Source organism: Lolium perenne, chromosome 4, assembly GCF_019359855.2.
Source record: "Lolium perenne isolate Kyuss_39 chromosome 4, Kyuss_2.0, whole genome shotgun sequence".
Taxonomy (NCBI): Eukaryota; Viridiplantae; Streptophyta; class Magnoliopsida; order Poales; family Poaceae; genus Lolium; species Lolium perenne.
In genome coordinates this window covers 260,734,855-260,745,362 of record NC_067247.2, presented here as the reverse complement: position 1 = coordinate 260,745,362, position 10,508 = coordinate 260,734,855, and the positions used below count along the sequence as shown (strand labels likewise).

At 47.0% G+C, this 10,508-nt stretch overlaps 1 non-coding gene across 1 annotated transcript; it reads left to right on the top strand.

Annotated features, from left to right (window-relative positions):
- Positions 1-8,425: 8,425 nt before the first annotated feature.
- On the top strand, positions 8,426-8,535 carry LOC127337326 (small nucleolar RNA SNORA5). Its single transcript, XR_007873737.1, has one exon. It is a non-coding gene; the product is annotated as a small nucleolar RNA SNORA5 (small nucleolar RNA).
- The last annotated feature ends 1,973 nt before the right edge of the window (positions 8,536-10,508 follow it).

Sequence of the window (10,508 nt, the reverse complement as noted above, 5' to 3'; positions counted from 1 at the left end):
CCAGCAGTTGAATCAATCACTTGATCGATCTGTGGTAGAGGGAAAGGGTCTCTTGGGCAAGCCTTGTTTAGGTTGGTGTAGTCGATGCACATTCGCCACACCTTCGGAGCTTTAGCCTCCAGGTTCTCATCTTTCTTCTTTTCGACCATTACCGGATTGGCCAGCCACTCTGTGTGCGTGACCTCTACAATGAATCCGGCAACAAGCAGTTTGGTTACCTCCTCTCCAATAATCTTCCTCCTATCTTCAGCGAACCGGCGCAAGGGTTGCCGCACCGGCTTGGCGTCTTTCCGGACATTCAAGGAGTGCTCAGCCAGCTCCCTCGGAACACCTACCAAGTCATCAGTTGACCAGGCAAAGATATTCCGATTCTCACGGAGGAAGCTGACGAGCGCGCTTTCCTATGCTTGATCGAGTCCGGCACCGATGCGAACGGTGCGCTCTGGGTAAGCCGGATCCAGCACAATGTCCTTTGTTTCATTCATCGGCTTGAATGCCGGTGAGCCCAAGTTTCCACTCATTGCCGCTAAGCTCAACTGTGAGGACTGAGCCAGCGCAACCGCTATTTGCATCCTTTTCTTTTCCTCCGCGATCACCAGCGATTCCGCTAAGTTTGATCCGGCAGATGCAGTTTCCAGTGAGACTTTATAGTTCCCCATCACAGTTAAGGGTCCACGAGGTGCCGGCATCTTCATCTTGAGGTAAGCCGTATGAGTGGTAGCCATGAAAGCCGCCAATGCTGGTCTTCCCAACAACGCATGGTAAGGACTGTCTAGATCCACCACCTCAAACTCAACATTTTCAACCCGGCAATTGTCACGTCCTCCAAATGCTACGTCCACCCGAACTTTTCCTATCGGGGCACAGGACAAACCCGGAACGATTCCGTGGAACGTTGTACGTGTTGGCTGAAGCATGTTTTCTGTTATGCCCAGTGTATGCATGGTATGCTTGTACATGATGTTGATGCTGCTGCCGTTATCTATCAGCACCTTGCTGAACTTTACTCGAGTTTGCGGCCCTTTCATGATTGGGTCCACAACAAGAGCGTATCCACCCGGATTCGGCATGATCTTAGGGTGATCCTTAAATGACCAGGTAATTTCCTGATCTGACCACAGCATGTACTTGGGGACTGCCGGCATCACGGCATTGACCTCCATGGAGCGGCGGTGTACACTTTGCCTGTCTGTTGGCTCAGTGACAAAGACAACACAGCACATATGCGGACCCTCGTAAACATTCCGGCCTAAAGGTGCCGGTGGAGGTGGTTGATCATCATTTTGCTCCACCCGGTTAACTTGCTGGTACTGCTGCCGGTTTGGCTGCACCGGTAAGGCGTTTGCCCCGGTAAGTGGCGGTGGTGGCGGTAACTGTTGTTGCCGCGGCATGTCTTGTGGTGGTTGTGCATCTTTCACCGTTCCCTTCTGCATCAAATACTTGGTCCAGGTACAATCCTTCGTCAGATGGTTTGACGGGTGTGCCGGATTTGGTGTGTGCCACCGGCAAGGTTGGTCCATGGCAGCTTCCATGGTGTACTTTGCGGGTTCTTGCCAGTTTCTTTTCTAGACCCAGGGTTTCTTTTCCACCCATTGTTTCTTAGGACCTGCCCACGGCTGCGATCCGGTTCTTTGCCTCTGGCGCCGGCGGCCTCGAGTTTTCTGCCACAGCAGCAACTTGCTGCGGACCGTACCTTCGATCCGGAAAATCTTCTCTTCTTTTGTTATTCCGGTTATCCCGGTGTTGTTCGTGGCGCAGCTGTTCCGGCTCAGGTTGCACTGCCGGCTGCGTTGGGTCTCCCAACGCATAGCTATCCGCCACACGTATCATCTCTGCCAACGTTGTCGGCATGTTCCGCTGCAGCTTTTGCCACAGCGGTGAACCTCTTCTGCACCCACTGCTAAACCAAGCAATGGCCTGTGCCTCGATTACCCCTTCACAGGAGTTCCTTGTAGTGTTCCACCGGGCCAGATAATCCCGGTCTGTTTCGTTTGCGCGCTGTATGCACAGAGCGAGTTGCTGCGGTCTGTTTGGCCTTTGATAGGTGCTGCTGAAATTGCTCACAAAAGCCTCCTCAAAATCCAGCCAGCCATTTATGCTTCCTGCCGGCAAGTTGTTTAGCCAGATTCTTGCCGGTCCAACCAAAAACGATGGTATGATCCTCACGGCCCAGCGCCGATTTCCTCCTCCTGCTACGGTTCCTCCACCGCCTGCGACGTATACCGCGGTCACGTAATCAGCGAGCCAGTCTTCCGGCTTTGTAGTGCCATCGTATGTTTTTGTGTCACGGGGCAACATAAAGTTGTGCACTGGTGGTTTTTCTTTCATGATCCTTGGGCCAAAGCACTTTGGGCCTGGGGGACCTTCCTCCTCGATCATTTCTGACAAGTACACTCTATCCAGACGGTGCCTCGCATCCCGTTCCGGTAAGTATCTCTCTCCCACGCGTTCTCCCAATGGGTTCCGGAAAGCTACCGGTCTTGCAGAATCAGCTTCATCATAACATTCCGGTACCGCGGCCCTTGCCTGCCGGTACCTCGGGGGATCTATTTCCTCCTCATCATACGCTGCCCTTGCAGCTCGATAATTTTGCCCGGTTTCGTATCTACCGGCATGATTGTTTCCGGCATAGCCGCCTCTGGCGTAGCCTCGTTCTGCCCCTTGGCTTTTTCTACCGGCATCATGTTGCCCGGCTTGTTGTTTTCCGGCAAGAACCGGATCGTACACAGTCATCTGCTGTGCGTTCATCTCTTTCTCTCTTCTTCTGTCCGGATGGGGGGACGATGCCTGCCCATGGGACTTGCTTCCGGCATTCTTTGTTGAACGCGCGGATTTCGAGGCCGCGGCCTTGTTTAGCTTAGCCAGCTGCTCAGCATTCTGCTGCTCAATAGTTTCCAGCAGCTCTCTAACACGCTCTTGCTGTTTTGCCAAAGCATCTCCGGAAAGTGACTCGCATAACTCTACTGCAGCTTTAGCAGCTTTTATAGTTTTATCCGGGCTACTGTACTTAGGTTTTTCCACGATGCTAACAGATGCAGAGGTACTTTTGCCGGCATGAATCTCTTTGCGCAAATCCTGATCTAGGTTGCGAGCTTTCAGCCGGTTCTCCGGTATCCTAGCAGCATGCGCGCTAACAGAAGCAAAGCCATGGGCAGCGTTATACTCACGTAGGGTTAGGTTTAGCTCGCGCTGCGCCCGGATGATGTCCTTGCCGCTCTCGAGCACCTTCTGGCGCTGCGCCTCCAGCTCCGCCTGAGCCGCTGCCGGGTCGATGTTCTGCGCGATGGGGGTGGCGAGGACGTTCATCGCCGCTTGGAGCGGTGTCTCCGGTGGTGCGGATGATGCTCCCGCTGCGCCTGCGTCGCGCTCCAGCGGTGGCTTGGCCGCACGGGTCGAAGCCGCACGACCAGCACCTTCACCCACAGCTTCTTTTCCTGCACCAACCACGCCGGTCATCATTACCTCGACGCTGCCGGCGGCGCGGCCAGCACAGAGCCATCTTGGCGGGTCCGGCGCCACCAGCACCGGCGAGAGGCGCTGGCGCACAGGGACGGTGCCGAAGTAGACGCGGTGGCTGCCAAACTCGATGATGCGGCCGTTCTTGGGGAAGATGCCGCCGTTGGCGAAGCAGCCCGCGTTGTCGTTGATGAAGTCCATGGCGTAGATGCGCTGCACGAGCGCAGACACCGTACGCTCGCCGGCGACCTCGAGGATGCCCGCCCGAATGTGAACTCCTTCAAGCGCCACTTCAGGCCCCACGGTGGGCGCCAACTGTCGTCGTGGTGAACAGACAGATGCCATAGGATGGCTTAGATTGGGGCCGAATGGACGCTAGAGGATTCGGGGGAGGGTTTGTGATCTGATGGGACGAACTTCCGGATGGTTTCCTCAAGAACTTGGCCAAGGCCAGAGGTTGAAGAAGAAAGACACAAGGAAGAACTCGCTCTAGATCACTAACTTCATTGATTCTCACAGGTTACAGGTTTGTGCTTCGTGCCTTACTACTTCCGTGCGTGCCCGTAAGGAGGGCTGCCCCCTCTCCTTATATAGGGGAGAGGGTGGCTTACAGTGCAAGAAACCCTAACGGCATCTTTGACTAGACAAACTACTTTACAAAGCTACTTTACAAAGCTACTTTAATCATAGATGACACCGGGGTCCTCTTTAATCAGGGAGGCTGACGTCCTCCGGCTTCTTTCTCCGTCATCTTCTTCTTTATCGTCAGCCCTTCGTTTAAAGCTACTTTGCTTAGCTCATCTTTGTCTTCTAGCTCTGGAGAGAATCTTTGACCAGTCTTGCTGACATGCTCTTCTTTCCGGTGGCCCGGTACCTTTTCTATCCGGTTCCGGTATACCTCCCCTGAGGATACCGGCTTAGCCCTGCTCAGCCAAACGCCTATCTTATGCTCCGGTATGAACATTTAACCGGTATCCTGATGGCTCAAACCATCCGGTTTGGCATGCCTTTGGCATACCGGGGGTCATCCCCCCAACAGTTTCCCTTTGTCCCTGCTGGTTGCCTCCTTAATTGATGCCTTATGATCCAAATGACCCAAGTCCCTTGCATGATCCCATTTGTCCCTAATGTTGCTTAAGATGAATAAATTCCCTCTAATCACCATTTGGAGATCAAGACTAGTTCTTGATTTCCATTAGCTAGACTCCAATATTAAAAATGTCTCCCAAATATGGAGACAAACATTTTAATATTACCCCAATGTTATTTCTCTCAAATGGACAGTTTCTGATGGTATGCTTGCTCCTCACTGTACTTTATCAATTCCCTACTGATCCTAAGTACCCATGAATATCTGGTGGTGTTCTTCTGCTGTTTAGTTACTGTCAACACATGTGTTTGCATGTGTGTGTGAGCTGCTTGTAGTGTCACTTGACTGTTCAAGTTTCAATGTTGGTTACTTTTCCTCTAGTGCAAGAAATGGTTGAGCAGATGTTTATCCACTGTTGGCCTTTATTCTTGGTAGCTCAAAGTCTCATGCACTTACTGGATCATCAAATGTTTCCCTTTGTCCCTGGTTGCCTCCTTAATTGATGCCTTATGATCCAAATTACTATATTATTGGATTGAGTGTTATGGCTACTGCTTGTTTGCTCTCCAAATTACCAAGTGATGAATATATAATCCCTTTGGAGCATCTGCCCCATGCTATATATGTGTATTTGACCATGCTTATGATGGATTTCTTTTAAGGACTCTAGCTAGATTAGAGGGGAAAAAGTTGCTGCTTTGTTGCCTATGATAATGGATCATCAAATTTTTCCCTTTGTCCCTGGTTGCCTCCTTAATTGATGCCTTATGATCCAAATGACCCAAGTCCCTTGCATGATCCCATTTGTCCCTAATGTTGCTTAAGATGAATAAATTCCCTCTAATCACCATTTGGAGATCAAGACTAGTTCTTGATTTCCATTAGCTAGACTCCAATATTAAAAATGTCTCCCAAATATGGAGACAAACATTTTAACATTACCCCAATGTTATTTCTCTCAAATGGACAGTTTCTGATGGTATGCTTGCTCCTCACTGTACTTTATCAATTCCCTACTGATCCTAAGTACCCATGAATATCTGGTGGTGTTCTTCTGCTGTTTAGTTACTATCAACACATGTGTTTGCATGTGTGTGTGAGCTGCTTGTAGTGTCACTTGACTGTTCAAGCTTCAATGTTGGTTACTTTTCCTCTAGTGCAAGAAATGGTTGAGCAGATGTTTATCCACTATTGGCCTTTATTCTTGGTAGCTCAAAGTGTCATGCACTTACTGGATCATCAAATGTTTCCCTTTGTCCCTGGTTGCCTCCTTAATTGATGCCTTATGATCTATTTCTTGTTGGCTTTGATGAAAATAGAGATATCCACAGTAGGGGATCATGTAAATGAATGCCAGTGTGGTATCCTTTGAAGAAAATGGACTGTTTCTGATGGTTTTAAAAGGCTAGGTGGTGCTAGGTGATTAAGTTGGCTACCAAGACTTGTCTCATCTGGTTAGCTGGGATATGCTATGTGTTGTTGCTTGTTTAGGCATATCTATCACTTACCTGGATTTCTTGGTTCTTGATTGGCCTCTCTTTTGCCAGCATCACTTGGTCTATATACCAAGTGATGAATAATCCCTTTGGAGCATCTGCTCCATGCATGCTATGTGTGTTTGAGCATCTTGACTTATGTCACCATGGTTGCTGGTTTGGTGGTGTTTTTGTACTTGCCGATGATTAGATGGTTGGTCGATCACTCGTACACTCGGGGGTGGAGCAAGTGAGTCTGGTGTGATGGCACAAATATCAATATCATCCTACCTGGCCTCACTTACTCCATTCCTGGATGTTAATATTTGTTTCGACCAACAAAGTATGAGGCATTCCATTTAGTTCATACTAGCTACTTCTTAATTGCATTGGCCTTTCTTCCATTTTAGTGCCGATGATTAAATTGTGGTCACTTGTACACTCTGGGGTGGGGCCAGTGAGCCTGGTGCGATGGCACAAATATCAATCTCTTGTGCATCCTACCTGGCCTCGCCGTCCCCATCCCTGAATGTTAATATTTCTTTCGACCAACAAAGTATGAGGCATATGATATCTAGTTGAGATACCACTTGGCTGTTTTTTCCATTTTAGTGCCGATGATTAGAATGTTTGGTCACCTATACGCCGCAATATACTTTGTAGACGGGCCCCCCTTTCCCCGGCCGCCGTTTCGTGAACGAGTCCTTGACGAGACAACAACGCCGACCTGCCTCTCCGGCGCAGAACCACGCCAGTCCCAGCCGCCTCCCTTGTGGCCGCGTCTCATGCGCTCTGCGCTTTTCTCCATGGCCGGACCACGATTGGACACACCGAGGGAATAATGATAATCTCCATCACCACTATCGTCAGACTCCACAGGTGTAGAGTACTTTGCAGCAGATGCCACTTTTCTTCTCTCGCCGTCCAGTGAACGAGTCCTTGATGCAAAGACCGTGCCGGACTCCCTAGCATCATGCCGACCCCTGTTGCCGCGCTTCAGGCCGTGTCTCCCGCGCCCTGCACTCTTCGCCTTCTTTCCCGGTGAACAATAGACTGATCGTTGGAATAAGGAAGCCGATGACGGCCGATCGCAATCTAATCTTGCGACCGGCCGTCATCGGTTTCCTTATTCCAACGATCAGTCTATTGGTTCACCGGGCAAAAAGGCGAACAGTGCAGGGCGCGAGACACACGGCCTTTGCGCGCAACACGGGCCGGCATAATGCTGGGTAGGCCGGCACAGTCTTTGCATCAAGGACTCGTTCAATGGACGGCAAGGGAAGAAAAGTGGCATCTGCTGCAAACTGCTATGCACCTGTGGAGTCTGGCGATAGTGGTGATCGCGATTATCATTATTCCCCCGGTGAGTCCAATCGTGGTCCGGCCATGGAGAAGAGCGCAGGAGACGCGGCCACAAGGGAGGCGGCTGAGACTGTCGTGGTTCTGCGCCGGAGAGGCAGATCAGCGTTGTTGTCTCGTCAAGGACTCGTTCACGGAACGGCGGCCGGGGAAAGGGGGCCCTTCTGCAAAGTATACTACGGCGTATACTGCAACTATAGTTTCTGACCATAGTATTTGTGTTGACCAACAATGTATGAGGCACTTATTCCATTTTGTCATTCCATTTGCTTTGGTATTTTCAAAATGCCGATGATTAAAATGTTTGGTCACCGTACACTCTGGGGTGGCGTAAGTGAGCCTGGTAAGATAGCACAAATATCAATCTCTTGTGCATCGGACTTGATCTCACTTACGCCATCCCGGAATGCTAATATTTGTGTTGACCAACAATGTATGAGGCACTTATTCCATTTTGTCATTCCATTTGCTTTGGTATTTTCAAAATGCCGATGATTAAAATGTTTGGTCACCGATACACTCTGGGGTGGCATAAGTGAGCCTGTTAAGATAGCAAAAATATCAATCTCTTGTGCATCGGACTTGGTCTCACTTACGCCATCCCTGAATGTTAATATTTGTGTTGACCAACAATGTATGAGGCATTTATTCCATTTCTCTTGTGCATCGGACTTGTTGGTCTCACTTTCTTCCATTTTAATCATAGTAGGAACCGTATGAAGACCCCGATGCAAGCGAGCCTGGTGGGTAGAGAGGAGGGAGCAAAGGAGGAACCGGATGAAGACTACTTTGTATCTCGAAATTGTGAATTTTGTATGAATTAAGAGTTGTATGCAAAACATTTGACACTTGCCACTATATATGTATCTCGATTGCGCTCTAAGTACTGTGATGATGATGTATAATGTTGCTATGTTATATGTGTCCATATTATATCTGTCTATCTGTCTATATTATACTTGTATACTGTGTATAAAACTTGTATAAAACCTGTATAATACACCAGGGAGCACAAAATCGAGTATACTTGTACATTGTTCTGTGGCGCACCAAAATAGAATTCAGTGGCGCACCTATTTCTGTGGCGCAGCTGACCCGTGTGCGCCACAGAAACCTTAATTCTGTGGCGCATGGGCATGTGCGCCACCGAAACCTTATTTTTGTGGCGAAGTTTCTGTGGCGCACCGCCCATGCGCCACAGAATCACTTTTTCGTGCGCCACTGATGAGGCTTTTCCTACTAGTGCCAAGATCAACATCCTCCTAAAAATATAAAGCATTATATCAAAAATAAATTGGATGGGTGGAGGAGTAACATACCAAGGAGTAATCCCTCCAAAGGGATTTGAAAATAGTTGCCCAAATTTGGAGATAGAAAATGGAGCAGCAACGGAGGAGGGGATTTTTTTCCAAGTGGTACCTGGTCGGGTTTTGAGTCGAGGGGAAGAACCTGGGATCTTGCTCCTCACCTAACTCCCCCTATGGGGCCCACAAGGCCAGGTGGCACGCCCTACTAGGGTGGGCGTGCCTCCAGTGTCTGTTTCTCTCATGTTTGTTGTTTCACCTTGTCCTTTCGCCTGGTGGATCCTCTGTGCGGAAAAATGACCTGGGAATTTTTTGTGATTTTTGAAGAACATTTTCGATGTAAAGTTTTTTAGAACTCAAAAACTGTCAAAACATGGAGGAAATAATTAAAGCAACCTAATATTGAGTAAGATAATTCAAATAACTTTGGTATTAATACAATAATAGTACAATGGGAATCATTGTCTTATAATTATCATGTTAATAATGAGGTTGATCAAGTCTCATTTTTACTATGATAAAGATAGAAGGAATGATTCAACAATTATAATAAAGGAAATTTCAGGGTACCTCAAAATGGATTGGAATTGTTCCAACCATTAATGTTTGGTACTTGGGTTTTGGAGGGGGAATTGGTATTTCAAATCGTCCGACTTTACGAATCCTTGGTTCAATAGCATTGACACTTTTCTTAGGTAACTCAACATTTTTTTTCTTCGGAAAATGTATAGTGTGATCCTTCCCTTTTACATGGAAGGTAACCTTGCTTTCAGTACAATTTATCACAAGCCCTACAATATTTAAAAAGGGTATGCCAAGAATAATAGATAAGTTATAATCTTCAGCCTTTTTCTAATATCACAAAGTCTGTAGGAATTTGCACATTGGCAATCATGATAGGAACATCTTCACATACACCAATAGGAATAGTAGTAGATTTATCAGTCATTTGAAGTGAAACCTCAGTGGGGACTAACTTGTTTAAGTTGAGCTTATAATAAAGAGAGAAAGACATGACACTTACCCCAGCTCCAAGGTCACATATATAGAGCATACTTCACATAATTATTTTTAATTGTGCGAGAAATAGTTGGAATACCTAAATCACCACGCTTTTCTGGTAGCTTTCCCTTAAAAGAATAGTCAGCAAGCATGGCAGTAATAGCTTCATTAGGTATTTTTCTTTTGTTATTGACAATATCTTTCATATATTTATAATAAGGATGGATTTTAATAGCATCAGCAAGAGTAATTTGCAAGTATAAACTTTTTACAAATTCAATAATTTTTCAAACCTTTCATTATCTAGAGTTTTCATTACCTCTTGGGGGTATTGTATGGGTCTTTGAACCCATGGATCCCTTTCTTTACCTTTTGGTTGAGGTGGAGCCTTCTTCTTTTTACTTTTCTCCTTTGAGGATCGAGGATCTTCCATTATAATAGGCTCAAATTATTTATTATTCTCATCTTCATGTGGCTCTCAATGTCGTTGAGACATTTCTACATCATCTTCTTCATTATTATTATCTTCAGTTTGAACATCATAAATAGATATATCATTCTCTTGTTCTTGAGAATTCCCATTTTCTTCACTTTCATTAGGAGATTCTCTTGCAAAAGATTTCTTCTTAAGAGCTTCTAGCTCTTTTCTCTTTGGATGTCCCTCAGGATAATCAGGGTCCTGAGTGATTGAGCCTCCCCTAGTGTTAACTCCACAAACTTGCCTCTTCTTAGCAAGAAGATTTTCATATAATTTATTTTGAAGAGAGATTATTTGCTCCACTTGATTATTCATCATTTGATAATGTTTAACAATCATTTTAT